This window comes from Lissotriton vulgaris, chromosome 3_1, assembly GCF_964263255.1.
Source record: "Lissotriton vulgaris chromosome 3_1, aLisVul1.2, whole genome shotgun sequence".
Classification (NCBI taxonomy): Eukaryota; Metazoa; Chordata; class Amphibia; order Caudata; family Salamandridae; genus Lissotriton; species Lissotriton vulgaris.
This window is the reverse complement of record NC_141689.1, coordinates 389572111-389586721: the sequence shown is the minus strand read 5'-3', so window position 1 is coordinate 389586721 and position 14611 is coordinate 389572111.

The window sequence follows — 14611 nt, the reverse complement described above, 5'->3', positions numbered from 1 at the left end:
GTGACTTATAGGTATATGTGTGTAGTGATTTAAGGTGGATATAGGTAACCTATAGGTAAGTAAGGGGTGCATGCACCATCTTACCCAGGTTGCAGTAGCAGCACTGTGGTGGCATTTTGGAAGGCTTCCCAGGGGTGGCCTAATACATGCTGCAGCCCCTGATAGGCCTCTCGGGTGCCTATGCCCTTGGTACCTAAGGTACCATATTCTAGGGATTAATGAGGGTACGCCAGTAACCAAACTTGAGTGTACCTAAAGTACTTGGAATCAATTTAGAGAGGAAGCAGCTAGGCTGGTGTCCTGGATAGCAGAGCCTCAGCCAGACTAAAGTCGAAGAACAGTGAAACATCAGCAAAAAGTGGGGGTAACCATAAGACCAGATCCTACTCTTTTACACATGTACTTTTGCCATGGCCTAGGTACTAACACAAGCATAGCTACAATACTATCCATGCAAACCTCTAACCAGCTATATACTATGGATTCACTCTTCTAATTACCCAGGTAGTACCCATGCAGGGTAAGAATCCTTCTGTCAGTCCCTTTGCACTTCTCCGATGACTCATCCAGTACTATCTACTGATGCAATCAGTCAGTCAATACTGAAGCACTTATAAATTCACCATGCACTCTCTTTGCAGGACTGTAATCATTTCAGTTAATAGTCATGCAATGGCCCAGACACTAACAAAAACACTGCTACAATATTCTGTGCACTATCCATGCAGATTTCAAACCAGCTACACACTATTGATTCACTACTATAATTAACCTGGTAATACCCATGCAGTCTAGGAATCATTCTGTCTGTCCCCATGCACTTCTTCAATCACCATGCATCACTATCTCCATATCCAATCACTGCGTCAATATCCAAGCACTTATAAATGCACTCAGGCACTCTCCTTGCAGTATTGTAATCTTTTAGTCACTAGCTATGTACTCATGCAAGGATACAGGTACTAACCATGCAGTTCTACAATCACATGTGTAGTACTAATGCTGTGCTCTAATACCTTGCACACTACTCATACACTCCTCCAATTATGCAGGTAGCACTGTTCCACTGCTCTAATCATTGATGTAGTTTCTTTGTATGTATTTTTATAGTTATACATGTGAATATGTTTATATAATTATTGTGTGGTTTATATATCTTCTGCGTGGTTTCCCCTGTCTATTTGGCCTCTACCTCCTGTATTTTTTATGCTGTGCTGGATTTCGTTTTTGCTGATCAGTGTCAGAGTGTAAGTGCTCCCTGTGTAAATTGTTATTATAATTGAATATACATGATTTGCATATTTGTATCACAGAGAAATCCGTAGTAAAGTGTGGTGGGTGTGCCAGGGCTGGTGATGAGAAATGTTACTATTGGGCCTGCAGCACTGATTGTGCCACCCACAGGAGTAGCCCCAAAATGGTGTCTCAGGCCTGCCACCGCAGTTCCTGTGTGCAGTCTGTAAACTGCCAGGTCCTCCTGGTCAGTGTCCCCACTGACCAGGCCTAACCCTTCCCTTTTTGTGCACATTGGTCACACCCTATGGAAGGCCCAAGGTACCCCCTTGGGCAGGGTGCAGTGTATGTGAAAGGTAGAGCATGTACTTGTGCAGGTGAAATGCTCTGGTAGTGAATTACAGCCATTTTTGTTTTTCACTGCTGCAAGGTTATCTTGCTCCATAGGCTATCATGGGGGATGCTGGCTACAGTGGCTACCAGCATATCTTCCCATAGGAACAATATAGGACATAAAAGTCTAGTATCCCTGAACTCAGAATTTAATAACACACCTTTTAGGAAAGGTTGTTTTTAAATCCTGTGATAGAGAACAGCACTTTTAGAAAGTTGCTGTTCTCTTATCTGCCCTTTCTGTGTGCCTTGGCCTGCTTGTGTATTGACTGTCTGGTTTGAGAGTGACAGGGGCTGGGGATTCTCCAGGAGGCTGACTGAGTCAGCCCTAGGCTGAATGACTGCATTCGCAACTTAAGTGGTGGGAGGAGATAGCACCTGGGCCTGAATAGGGCTGTGCCTGCCTTCTACAATTCTGGCTCCACCTCCTGCTGGGCGGCTGATGACCCTGCCCCTCGCTCTGAAAGGAAAGGAGAAGCCAGGAAAACAAAGTGCTCAAGGAACACCCAGAACTGGTTCATACCGGGCTCAGAGCCCTCCTTCACAAAGGGAACAAATACTTTTAGTGGTATAAGTATAGGACCACTGACAACAGAAAACTAGATCACCCTGGAATCAAGAAGGAACCTCTGCCAAGGAGAAAGCTGAAACTGAAGAAGGAAGATTGTTGCTATGGTGGATTGCCCTACTGTTGATTTGCTGCCAAAGAGAGGGGAAGGACTTTGCTTTGTGCTATGTCCCCTTGCTTGAAGGAAGCTCCAAGGGTCTGAGAAGAGCTGGCTCCCTGTTTTGAAGTCCCAGGAACAAAAGGACTTCGCCCCCAACTTTCCCTGAGCTCTACTGAGAGAGTTCAGTCCTGTCCTGGAGTGCGTGGCCGATGTGTGGTGCCTCTGGAAGTTGTCTATATAACAGAAAGGAGGAGTACCACCATAGAAAAGGCTCAGAGGGCGATTTTCGGTGGGATGAAATTCCGAAGAGGAAAAAGAAGAAAGTCCTCCTTTGATTTTAATAAACCCCTCACTCACCGACCTGGTCGGTGACATGCTTCATCATCGGGGCCACCGTGACAGCCGAGTGCCATCACGGTGTGCTGCGACACCTGGTGAACAGTGGAGCAGGTATGTGAGTGATGAATGCAGGAAAAAAAGTCTTTGAGTTAAAAATTGTCCTGGTATGGCATATATGTGAAAATGTATTCTTAAGACTACTGGACAATGATAAAAACTGTGTGTGTCGATACAATAAAGGTTTAATTATGACCAAGTGTATCTTTAATATATGTGCAAGGTCTCTGGAAGTTGTACCTGTGTTGGGGAGCTGGGAACACCCTAGCCCCTCTAAAGAAGCCTTCCATCGACACGGTCTGCCACCCCACACTAAGAACACGCCTCCAAGAAGTTGCTTACTGTTTGTGTCTTAGGAAGAGCTTTCCACAGCATTTCTCTTACTTGTATAAAAGGTTCCTCTTCTACCAGATGAATTGTATCCTCATCTAAATTTGGGGCACTATTATTTCCTGTCGCAACCAAACAGAGGAAACTTTTTTTTTTTAAACGCAGTGTAAATGGAAAGCTATTTGTTTAAATGTGCGCTTTGATCGTCCTTATTAATCTATCGGCTGCAGCCCATTATGTTAGTACATTGCATGTTGTCGCGATGGAGTACTTGAACCACTGTGACATTTTTGTTCTGTATGGCAGTTTCACCGCCCGTCTACTTCACATTTCTTAACGGTGTTTGCCGCGGGTTTCACTTACTTTGCAGCTGTGTTCTTCTGGCATAGATTCAGTCTTCTCTCACCAAACGTGTATCTCTCGATGCTTGTGCTGTCTCTGCCTTTATGCGTGTCATCATCGTGTTCCTTGTACCCACTAGTAGCATTTGTCATCACCAGCCCTGGCACACCCAGTGCACTTTACTAGGGACTTCTTTGTGATACAAATATGCCAATCATGTATATCCAAACATAATAACAATTTACACAGGGAGCACTTACACTCTGACACTGATCAGCAGTGGCAGAGTGTTCAAAGCATCTAAACCAGCAAAAACTAAATCCAGCACAGCATCAAAAATTCAGGAGATAGAGGACAAAAAGACAGGGGAAACAATGCCAAAGTTGCCAGGTCTAACACGTGTCCCCTACAGCTGAAAGTTCAGGGAACTGCCCACCCTCTTGGGAATTCTCTTCACTTAGGCGGAAAAATCTGGACAGACCATCGGCATTGGCGTGCTCTGTACCAAGGCGGTGTTCCACCGTAAAGTTCATTCCCTGTAGGGAGGTGGACCACCTAAACAGTTTTGGGTTCTCACCCCTTATCTGCATCAACCATCTGAGGGGCCTGTGGTCTGTCTGAACAAAAAAGTGAGTCCCAAACAGGTAGGGCCTCAGCTTCTTCAGGGCCAATACCACAGCAAAAGCTTCCCTTTCAACTGCACTCCACCTCTGTACCCTGGAGAGTAGCCTCCTACTAATGAAAGCTACAGGCTGGTCCCAGCCCTCCACAGTGATCTGTGAGAGTACTGCTCCCACACCATGCTCTGAAGCATCTGTCTGCACTATGAACTCACTGGAGAAATCAGGTGACTTGAGCACCGGTGCTGTGCACATGGCAGTCTTCAGGGTATCAAAAGCAGTCTGGCAGGCTTCGGTCCAGTTCACTTTTCTGGCTGCTTTTTGGAAGTCAGCTCTGTCAAGGGGGCAATGATGGTGCGATATCCCTTGACAAACCGTCTGTAATACCCGGTGAGACCTAAATAGGCTCACACTTCTGTCTGGGTCTTGGGGGGCTCCCAAGCCAGAATGGTATCAATCTTTGCCTGTAGGGGTGCCACCTGGTGTCCCAAATACACCACAGATCCCTGCCCTATCTGGCACTTGCTGGCCTTGATAGTGAGGCTTGCCCTTTGCAGAGCCTTCAACACTTCACTGAAGTGTTGCAAGTGTTCCTTCCACATGGAGCTGAACACAAGAATGTGATCCAGGGACGCGGCCTTGAATTCATCCAGTCCGGTCAGCACCTGGTTAACCAGTCTCTGGAAGGTGGCAGGGGCATTCTTCAACCCAAAGGGCATGACTCAGAACTTGAAGTGCCCCTCTGGTGTTGAGAATGCTGACCTCTTCTTGGCCCCATCAGTTAAGGCAATCTGCCAGTACCCAGATGTTAAATCAAATGTACTGAGGCACTGGGCAGCTCCCAACCGATCCACGAGCTCATCAGCTCTGGGGATGGGGTGTGCGTCAGTCTTCTTGACTGCATTGAGCCGATGGTAGTCCACTCAAAACCTGAGCTCTGGAGTGGCACCGGGCGCAGCAGCTTTTGGCACTAAGACCACTGGGCTAGCCCAGGGGCGGCTGGAGGGTTCAATCCCCCCTAGCGCAACATCTTGGAAACCTCTTCCTTGATGCTGGCCCTGACCTTGTCAGATACCCTGTAAAATTTCTGTTTCACAGGTAAACTATTTCCAGTGTCCACATCATGGACGCACCAATTGGTGATACCTGGGGTCAGGGAGAACAGGGAGGCAAACTGACCCAGCACTTGGCGACAGTCTCTCTGCTGTTCTGGGGTCAGGGTGGGGGAGAGGACCACACCATCCACTGACCCGTCTTGCTCTTTAGCTGCCAGGAGGTCAGGGAGAGGATCACTATCCTCTGCCCCTCTAGCATCTGTAACCATGAGCATGAGCATTGTCACTTCAGACCTCTCAAAGTGGGGTTTGAGGTGGTTTACATGCAAGACTCTCATGGGTTGCCTGGGCGTCTTTAAGTTAACCAGGTAGTTTACTTCGCTCCTTCGCTCCACCACCTCATATGGCCCAATCCACTTGTCTTGGAGCGCACAAGGCTCCACTGGCGCCATCACCCACACTTTCTGCCCAGGTTGAAATTCGACCAGAGTGGTATTCTGGTCGTACCATCTTTACATTTCTTCCTGGATAGCTTTCAGGTTCTCCTGAGCGAGCTTCCTGAAGCGTTGTGTCTGGTTGGGGGTGGCCAACACATAGCTGAACACATCCTGGGGGTTTTCCCACGGGATTCCTCCCATCCCTCCTTCACCAATGTGAGAGGTCCTCTAACAGGTTGGCCATACAGGAGTTCAAAGGGACTGAACCCTAAGGACTTCTGAGGCACCTCCCTGTAGGCAAATAACAGGCATGGTAACAAGACGTCCCACTTTCCGTCTCATGGGCTCTGCTAGGCCCATGATCATACCTTTTCAGGGTGCGGTTGAACCTTTCAACCAACCCATTTCCTTGTGGGTGGTAAGGTGTGGTGAACTTATAAGTTACCCCACACTACTCCCACAGAGACTTCATGTACCTCGAGATGAAGTTGGTACCTCGGTCGGAGACCACCTCACTGGGGAACCCCACACAGGAAAAGATCCCCATCAATGCACGGTCCACCACAGGTACTGTGATTGTGTTGAGAGGGACTGCTTCGGGTACCCGGTGGCATGGTCTACCAAGACCAGGATGAACCTGTTGCCTAAGGCTGTCTTGGGGTCCAGGGGCCCCACGATGTCGATGCCCACCTGCTCGAAAGGGGTGTTCACCACAGGAAAGGGTTGGAGGGTTGCCTTGCACTTCACTCCAGTCTTGCCACAGGCCTGACATGTTTAGCAAGACCTACAAAAGGAACCAATATGCTTCCTCATCTGGGGCCAGTGGAAGTGGGTGACAAGCCTGTTTAGGGTCTTGTCTTGCCCCATATGTCCTGCGAGAGGCACGTCATGAGCCAGACCCATTAGGAAGTTCCTGAAGTGCACGAGTATCACCAGCACACGGGCTGCACCGGGCTTCTTCCCAGTAGATGGAGTGATCTCTGGCCGCGTCCACCTGCTGCCTGGTCTGCAGCCTGTTGCCACATACCAACGAGAGAAGGGCACTATTTCTGCTCTTGGCAGAATTCCTCCCTGGAGGGCCCACCTTCTTGCTGCCAATGGGTCAGCTCAGGTAGGTCGCCCAGTTCGGCCACCTGTTCCCCTGTAGGTTCCAGGGCATCCCCCTCAGGCTCTGGACCATGGAACTGCTGGGGCTGGTTTCCCATGCCCTCTGCCCTTTCTCTGGGCCACTTTTTCAGGCTCCAGTTCTGCTGAATCACCCCTACTGGCTGCCATAGCACGCATGGTCACACAGATCCATGCAGGCAACCCCAACATCTCCAAATGAGTTCGGTGTTCTACATCCTTCCATTGAGAACTCTCCAGGTCATTACCTAGCAGACAGTCTACAGGCAAGGCATCACTGACAACAACTTCCAAAAGACCAGAGACTCCCCCCACTCAAAGGGAACACCTGACACTTTGTAGAGGCGCACTGAACTGTCAGCTGCAACTACGGGGCAGAGTACATTGGGGATACCATGCTCTTCTGACACCCAAATGATACCTCACGGATATCACGCTGGCTCCTGTTTCTCTTAGAGCCTCTATCTCCCTCCCATTGACGGTCACCTTCTGCCCATATTTCTTAGTATTCAGGGGCACTAAGGTTTCTTGGGCCATCTCTTGGTCTCCAAAAGAGACAAGGGACATAACTGCTAGCCCCTCCTCCCCACTAGAAATCAAATCCCCCCAAAGCTACACTTGCTAACCCTGGGGCTGGAGCACCAGTGGGTCCTGGGGGTCTCTTGGGGCACCGGTTAATAACATGTCCCATCTCATTGCAGTGAAAGCAGGTAGGGGGACCTCTGTTGTCCCTGGGGTCTCAGATGTCCCGCCTGCCCCTAAGGAGCCATGGCTGTCTAGATCTGGGGGGATGGGCTTCCTCCTCATGGGAACTATTTTGGTGCCCTTGCAAGAACTCCTTTTGGTTACCCTTGTCCCCCCCACTCTTCTGCTGGGGACCCTGTCCACCTTCGGCTGTGGTACCCACAATTTCTTTGTGGACCCTGGTACTGGTTCAGCGGTCCGCCTCCTTAGCAAGCTCAATGGGGTCTGTCAGCTTGCTGTCTAAAAGAGGCTGGTGCAGACCTGGAACACCAAGACTACTCAAGTACTCCAAACTAATTAAATGCAACAACCCCTATTAATCAGTTACTTTGCTTCCCTTCATCAAACCTTCCAGTGCACGCAAGTACAAATTCACACACTCCATCCAAGTCTCAGATTCTTTCTTCTTAGAGTTTCTAACCTGCAGTCTATACTGCTCTGGAGTAAGTCCATTCCTGAGACATAGGGCCTCCTTCATATTGGGGTAGGTCATGGCACTTGCTAATTCTGAGGGCTCTAGATCACTCCTACCAGAAGCCTCAAAATGTTTCCACAGGCCCACCCCCAATGCTGTTCAGGCACACCATTCATTCTCAATACAATCTCATAAGAAGTAAACCGGGCATAAATATCCTCACTCCTATTGTAATTCTGTACCAGAACCTTGGGAATATATACTTTACCCCCATGCACTGGCTGTGCGCTACCACCATTTGAACTGGCATCCTCCTCCTTGGCTTTAAGATCCAGTTCTCTCATGCTCAACTCATGAGCCAAAAGCAATTTCTTTTCCTCCAGGGCACGGGCATTTTTCTTTTCCTCCCCCGCCCTTTATTTCTGCATTTCCAATTGCTTAATTTTCAACTTCAGGACTTCCAAGTCATGTTCTCTCATTCTTTGGTTCTCCTCTAACTCTTCCTGGGTGAAACCCCTACTGGAATGGTTACTGCCAGCCCTTGAGCGTACTCTGCTCACAGGCAGATCTGTGATTTGAAAACCATTCCCTGCACTTGCATCATTTCCCTCTTGTGCCTCCCAATGGGCTTTCAAGATTCTCTGCAGCTCATCCTTTCTGTAGCCGCTCTTTATGGGGCACTCAAACTTATGGAAGAAGTTCCTAAGCTGCTCAGCTTTGTATGGATACAAATCTTCAATTATAAATTCCAATTCCAATTTTGCCTCCTTACTGGGTGCCTTTCCATTCACAGACATGATGCTTTGAAGAGTTATTCAAAAATGGAACCAACCAAAAAACAATAGTATGCGGTGGCGTAGTGGTCTGCACTCACTAGTGATGTACATCAATCACTGTGGGTCTAGTACAAATACAAGTTCAAATCCCCACCGCTGACCAACAATGTTAGAACTTGGGGTCTCTAGTTGGCAGAGGTAGGTACCACTGTCCAAATCGGGACCCTTGCTTCTAGTCAGGGTAAGGAGGAAACCCTCTGATATAACCCCTGCTCACCCTCTAGGTAGCTTGGCACGAGCAGTGAAGGCTAATCAAAAGGCAATGTGTAAAGTATTTGAACCAACACTCACAGTAACACAGTGAAAACACCACAAATTGACTCCACAACAGTTTATAAAGGTTGCGATAAAAATAATCCACAGTTGTGTGAAAAGTTCACAGTTGCTTCACGCTTAGCCAACAGTACCTTTAGATGCGACAAAGTTCCAAAAGCAGAAGCTGGTGCGGTGGAAAGCAAGTGATGCCTTGCTCCTGAGACCTTCTCGGAAGGGCACGATGCGACAATCTCGTAGGGGCTGCGGCGATCTCTGGGGCTACGATGCGCGATCCAGCAGCGATCTCTCTCTTGCAGCTCCTCGATGCGATGGCTCTGCGATGATGTTCGCAGCGACGTGATGCAGTCCACAAGCAAGCGGTGCAGCAATCTCACCCAGCGACGACAGGCTCTGCGACGACACTCGCAGAGATGAAAGTCTTCCCGTACTGGTCTGGTGCGTTATAAATGAAGGATGCGACAGCTCTGGCAGCGGCAACAGGCGCTGCACGATCTCGGCCTTCGTAGCAGTGGGAATTTCCTCGCACAGTCGGGGATGCGCTCCGCAGCGAGCGATGTGATAACTTTTCTGTAGCAAAGTCTTTAAATCTTGGTTTCCAGCTCCCCAAAACAGGTACAACTTCCAGAGGCACCACACATAGGCCAGGCACTCCAGGAAGGACAGAACTCTCTCAGTAGAGCTCAGGGAAAGCTGGGGGGGAAGCCCTTTTGTTCCTGGGACTTCAAAACAGGGAGCCAGCTCTTCTCAGGCCCTTGGATGTTCCTTCAAGCAAGGGGACACAGCACAAAGCAAAGTCCTTCCCCTCTCCTTGGCAGCAAACAACAACAGGGCAATCCCACCTATGCAACAACAGGACAATCTTCCTTCTTCAGTTTCAGCTTTGTCCTTGGCAGAGGAATCTTCTTGATTCCAGGATGATCTAGTTTTCTGTAGTCAGGAGTCCTATACCTATACCCCTAAAAGTCTTTGTTCCCTTTGTGCAGGAGGGCTCTGAGCCCGGTCTGAACCAATTCTGGGTGTTTCTTGAGCTGAACTCAGACAAGACGGAAGTCCTCATCCTCGGCCCCACCCCGTCTGCCTGGGACGGCTCCTGGTGGCCGACAACGCTAGGAACAGCACCGACAATTACGGACCACGCACGCAACTTGGGAGTCATCCTCGACTCCTCCCTCTTCATGTCCAAACAGGTCAGCGCCGTCTCCTCCTCCTGCCACAACACCCTCTGCATACTTAGCTGGATCTACAAATGGATCCCGGTCGAAACCAGAAGAATGGTGACCCAAGCCCTCGTCAGCAGCTGGCTGGACTATGGCATTGCACTCTACGCCGGAATCCTGACTAAACACCTACAGCGACTACCATGCATCCAGAAGGCCTCGGCCCGTCTGATCCTCAACCTCCCCTGATGCAGCCACATCACCTCAGAGACCTTCACTGGCTCCCCGTCAACAAGAGGATCACCTTCAAGCTCCACACCCATGCTCACAAAGCACTCCACAACTCCGAACCAGCCTACCTGAACAACAGACTCAACTTCTACACCGCGCCCGCCAGCTCCGCTCCGCCAGCCTCGCCCTCGCCCATGTCCCACAAATCCAGCGTACCTCCTCCGCCTTCTCCTTCCTCACTGCCAAGACCTGGAACGCCCTCTCCACCCACTAGCGGCAGACCCAGGACCTGCTCACCTTCAGGAAGCTCCTCAAGACCTGGCTCTTCGAGCAGTAGCAGCAGCCACCTCCCCCCTCCTGAAGGGCCTTGAGTGCACTTTACAACTTCTGTGATTGATTGATCGATCGAAACCAAGATTTAAAGATTTTGCTACAGAGAAGTTATTGCATCGCTCGCTGTGGAGCGCAACCCCGACAGTGCGAGGAAATTCCTGCCGCTACGAAGGCCGAGATGGTCGCAGCTTATGTTGCCGCTGCCGGAGCCGTCGCATTGTTCATTTGCGGGACGCACCAGACCGGTGCGGGAATACTATCATCGCTGCGAGAGTCGTCGCAGAGCCTGTCATCGCTGGGTGAGATCCCCGCACTGCTTGCTTGCAGACCGCATAACGTCGCTGTGAACATCATCGCTGAGCCATTGCATCGAGGATCTGCGAGAAAGATATCGCCGCTGGATCGCGCATCGTCGCCCTGGAGATCGCCGCAGCCCCCACAAGATCGTTGCATCGTGCCCATGCAAGAACAAACTTCCTACGGAACCTACGCACCGGTATCCATACAAGTGGCCTTCCACCCTATACAGACCGGATTCATCGCAACACGCACACTGCTGCAGCGGGGCTGTCGCAAACGCCTCCCCAAGGCCCCAGGAGCAACGCATCGCTTGTTTTCCACCACACCAGCTTCTGCTTTTTGAACTTTGTCGCATAAAGGTACTGTTGGCTAAACGTGACGAAACGGTGAACTTTGCACGCAACTGTGGATTTTTTTATCGCAACTTTAAGAAATCTTTTGCAACCATATTCTTGAACTGTGTATGTTGGATTTTTGTTGTTGTGGTCTTGTGTAGTTTAGATTAAATACCTTTATTTTTCTAAACTCAGTTTGTGGTGTTTTCACTGTGTTACTGTAAGTGTTGGTATAAATACTTTACACATTGCCTTTTGATTAGCCTTGACTGCTGGTGCCAAGCTACCTAGAGGGTGAGCAGGGGTTATTTCAGAAGGTTTCCTCCTTACCCTGACTAGCAGTAAGGGTCCCTATTTGGACAGTGGTACCTACCTCTGCCAACTAGAGACCCCCAGTTCTAACAATTATCTTAATTAAACCTTTATTTTTTTACAGATATCAGCAAAGACAAAGAGAACGAAGAAAAGCGGCATTTGTAAAAAAATAACAAAAGAGAAATTAGATCAAGTACCACATAGATCCTTAAAGAAAAAGCCTTCTGGTAAGAGAAGTAAAGATTTTTTTCAAAAACTTTTAACGAGTGTTGCAAATTCTGAAAATAAAGGAGAGAAAGGGCAAGAACAGTGAAATGAAAGGAAAAGAAAAATGTATAAAAAAGTGCAAAATTGGATTATCAGAAAAAAAATTATGTTGGAAGCAGGAAGAAACAATTTTCAGAAAATCGAAAAAGATTGTATAAAAGTAGAGTACTCCAAAATGTACTAAAAAAAATTTTAAATATATAAAATGAGATCAACATTTTACAAACAAAAAAAGGAGATTCTAATTGTAATTGAAAAAGCATTTGCATTGAAAAGAAAATTGTTTATCTTAATTTTAAAAATATTGAAAACTTTCAATACAATAATGTAGCCTATGAAGGACAAATGTAACAGAAAAAGGATTGTCAATAGAACTAATTTTTTTAAAATATTTTCCGGAGAATGGAAGCATACTTCTAGTACGGAAACTTTTGTTAAAGAAGAAAGCTATTTTGAACAAAATACATTAGTGCATGCAGTTGATACCTGTGGTCATTGTTATGAACTGAAAAATCGTTGTCCAATTGAAAAAGAAAAGATAATTCCTAGAAATGTGGAAGAAGTACTAGCTGAGGAAGTTCAAGGGAGGCGTACCCAGGCTCCAGTGTTTACAAGGAATTGTAGTAGTATTTAAGTATACGTCAGGAATCTATTGATATTTTACTAAATTTCTTAAGAGAATATGGAAGAAAAACTGAGAAACAAGATTAAGATTTTACAGGGACTGGATCCTTGCAAAGTGAGAAAAAATACAGGGTTGCAAGGTCATTCTCTAGCTTGTCTATCTAGGAAAGTGTGTCAAAGTGGTTTTCTTTATTTAAGAATGTTAGCAGTACTTCATTCCAAAATGCGGAAGTTAGTAAGAAGATTATACTATGTGAAAAGTCCTTCATTATGTCTAAATGAAATGAATACAGCTCTTTTGCATGGTTCAGTGTTGGATGTAAAAAAAGTTTATGATGACATAGAGTTACGTTTCTTTGCTCGTCAAGAAGAGGGTAGAGAAAGTGAGAGTTTGATAAGTGTAGGTGTTGAAGAAGAGAGGAAAGATACTACTGATGTGAAGTTTGAAAAAGAAATAACAAACTAGGAATGTAGATGTGTTTTAAAAAGTGAAAAGGGAAACAATGATAAATTGAGGGATTTTCCCGCTTATTTGTTTGTGGAAGGTTGTTTTGAGTTAGGTACTGTACAATGTATTTATAAATATTGTTACAATAAATTAGAAGAGAACAAAATGCCAGCTAGAATTAGTAGCTATACATCCAGAACTTAAAGTTTTTAATACATATGAGTCTATCTTTATTCAATCGGTGCTCCCGTTTCAGGCTATAATTCGTATGAAGCCTAAAACGGGTAAGCTGCCTCCAACAGATCTACAAAGAGGTTTAAAAGGAAGAGTTGTGTATTTACCTTTAGATTTAAAAAAAAAATGCTGAAACTGTTGTTGTAGAAAGAGAGGATACTGAACCTGTAGTCATTCTTGTTAATGGTGTACCTACAAAAAGTAGGAAAACATTGTAAGAGTTAGTAGATGTCATGAAAGTCCAAAAGGCTACATTATATCTGGTGCCAAACACTATTTACTATAAAACTGTAAATTGAGAAGATGAGGAAATGAGTTTAGAAGATGAAACACACATTTCAAGTGGAAAAATAGAAAAAGTGGAGAACTCAAGAGAAGAAGACATTTATGAACATTATACTATACACCTTCAGTGCCCAACAGTATAGGGGTGGTATGTGGGTGGGTGCAGAGGGTCCCAGCAGTGCCTAACAGTATGTGGGTATGTGGGTGGGTGCAGAAGACTCCCAGCAGTGCCTAACAGTATGGGGGTGGGTAAAAGGGGAGTGCCAGAAGGCTGGAAAGGGGAGGGTGAGAGGGTGCAAGGTGTAGGGCAAGAGAAGGTACTTATCCCATATGACCCAGGTACACACCCATGCACCATGCCAATGCACAGGGAGTGTGAAAGTACTGACAAGATAGCTGACACTGGGCCCTGGTGTAGGCAGCACAAGGCCCTCCTGTGACTAGTGCAAACACTAACACCAGGACAAGGTCAGATATCCTGCACAGGAACTTACAACCACCGTTATGGCAGCATGCTTAATGGGGGGACAGACACACCATGAGGGACGGCCACTTGCAAAACTACTAGCATGGCCTGTTACACACACCCCTTACAGAAACAGAGCCTCTGGGGACAGGCAATGGAGTGCACTACTGTCACAATCGTTATGTAACACAACAAAACAAAGACTGATCTGATGACGCATCCAAGCAAAAAATGCACAGTGCTGAATCACAAGTCCATTGTGCCGCTCACACAATGCTGTAGCTACCGCTTTTGGATGCTGTGGATGCACTTAAGTAGCACCATGGACCTGGGCATTGACATGGTGATGCATCTTGGAGAAGTGCCACAATATAAAGCCCTGTGCCAGAAGTAGGTGTACTGGTCCAGGGGGGTTGGCAGTGGGTGGCCGTCACGGCACAGCAACACCTCAAAAAAGTTGCTGACTGAAATCAGAAAAATTCCACTCAGTCTCTATCATAAACATGCCCTGTGCATGCTTGAACCAGGCATAAGGATTGGCGCTGCATTGTGCAGATTGGGGCACACAGAGCACAGCTGGATCTGTGTCATGCTGGCGACACAAGCCACAGCAATAACTGTGCCAGTCATCGTAAACTGTACTGAACATGTCAATGACCCCTGAGCACATGTCAATCTGATCCCACAACATACCCATACACAAATGAACAGTGACAACAATCCAAAGCAGGTGGAACAGTGCTAAC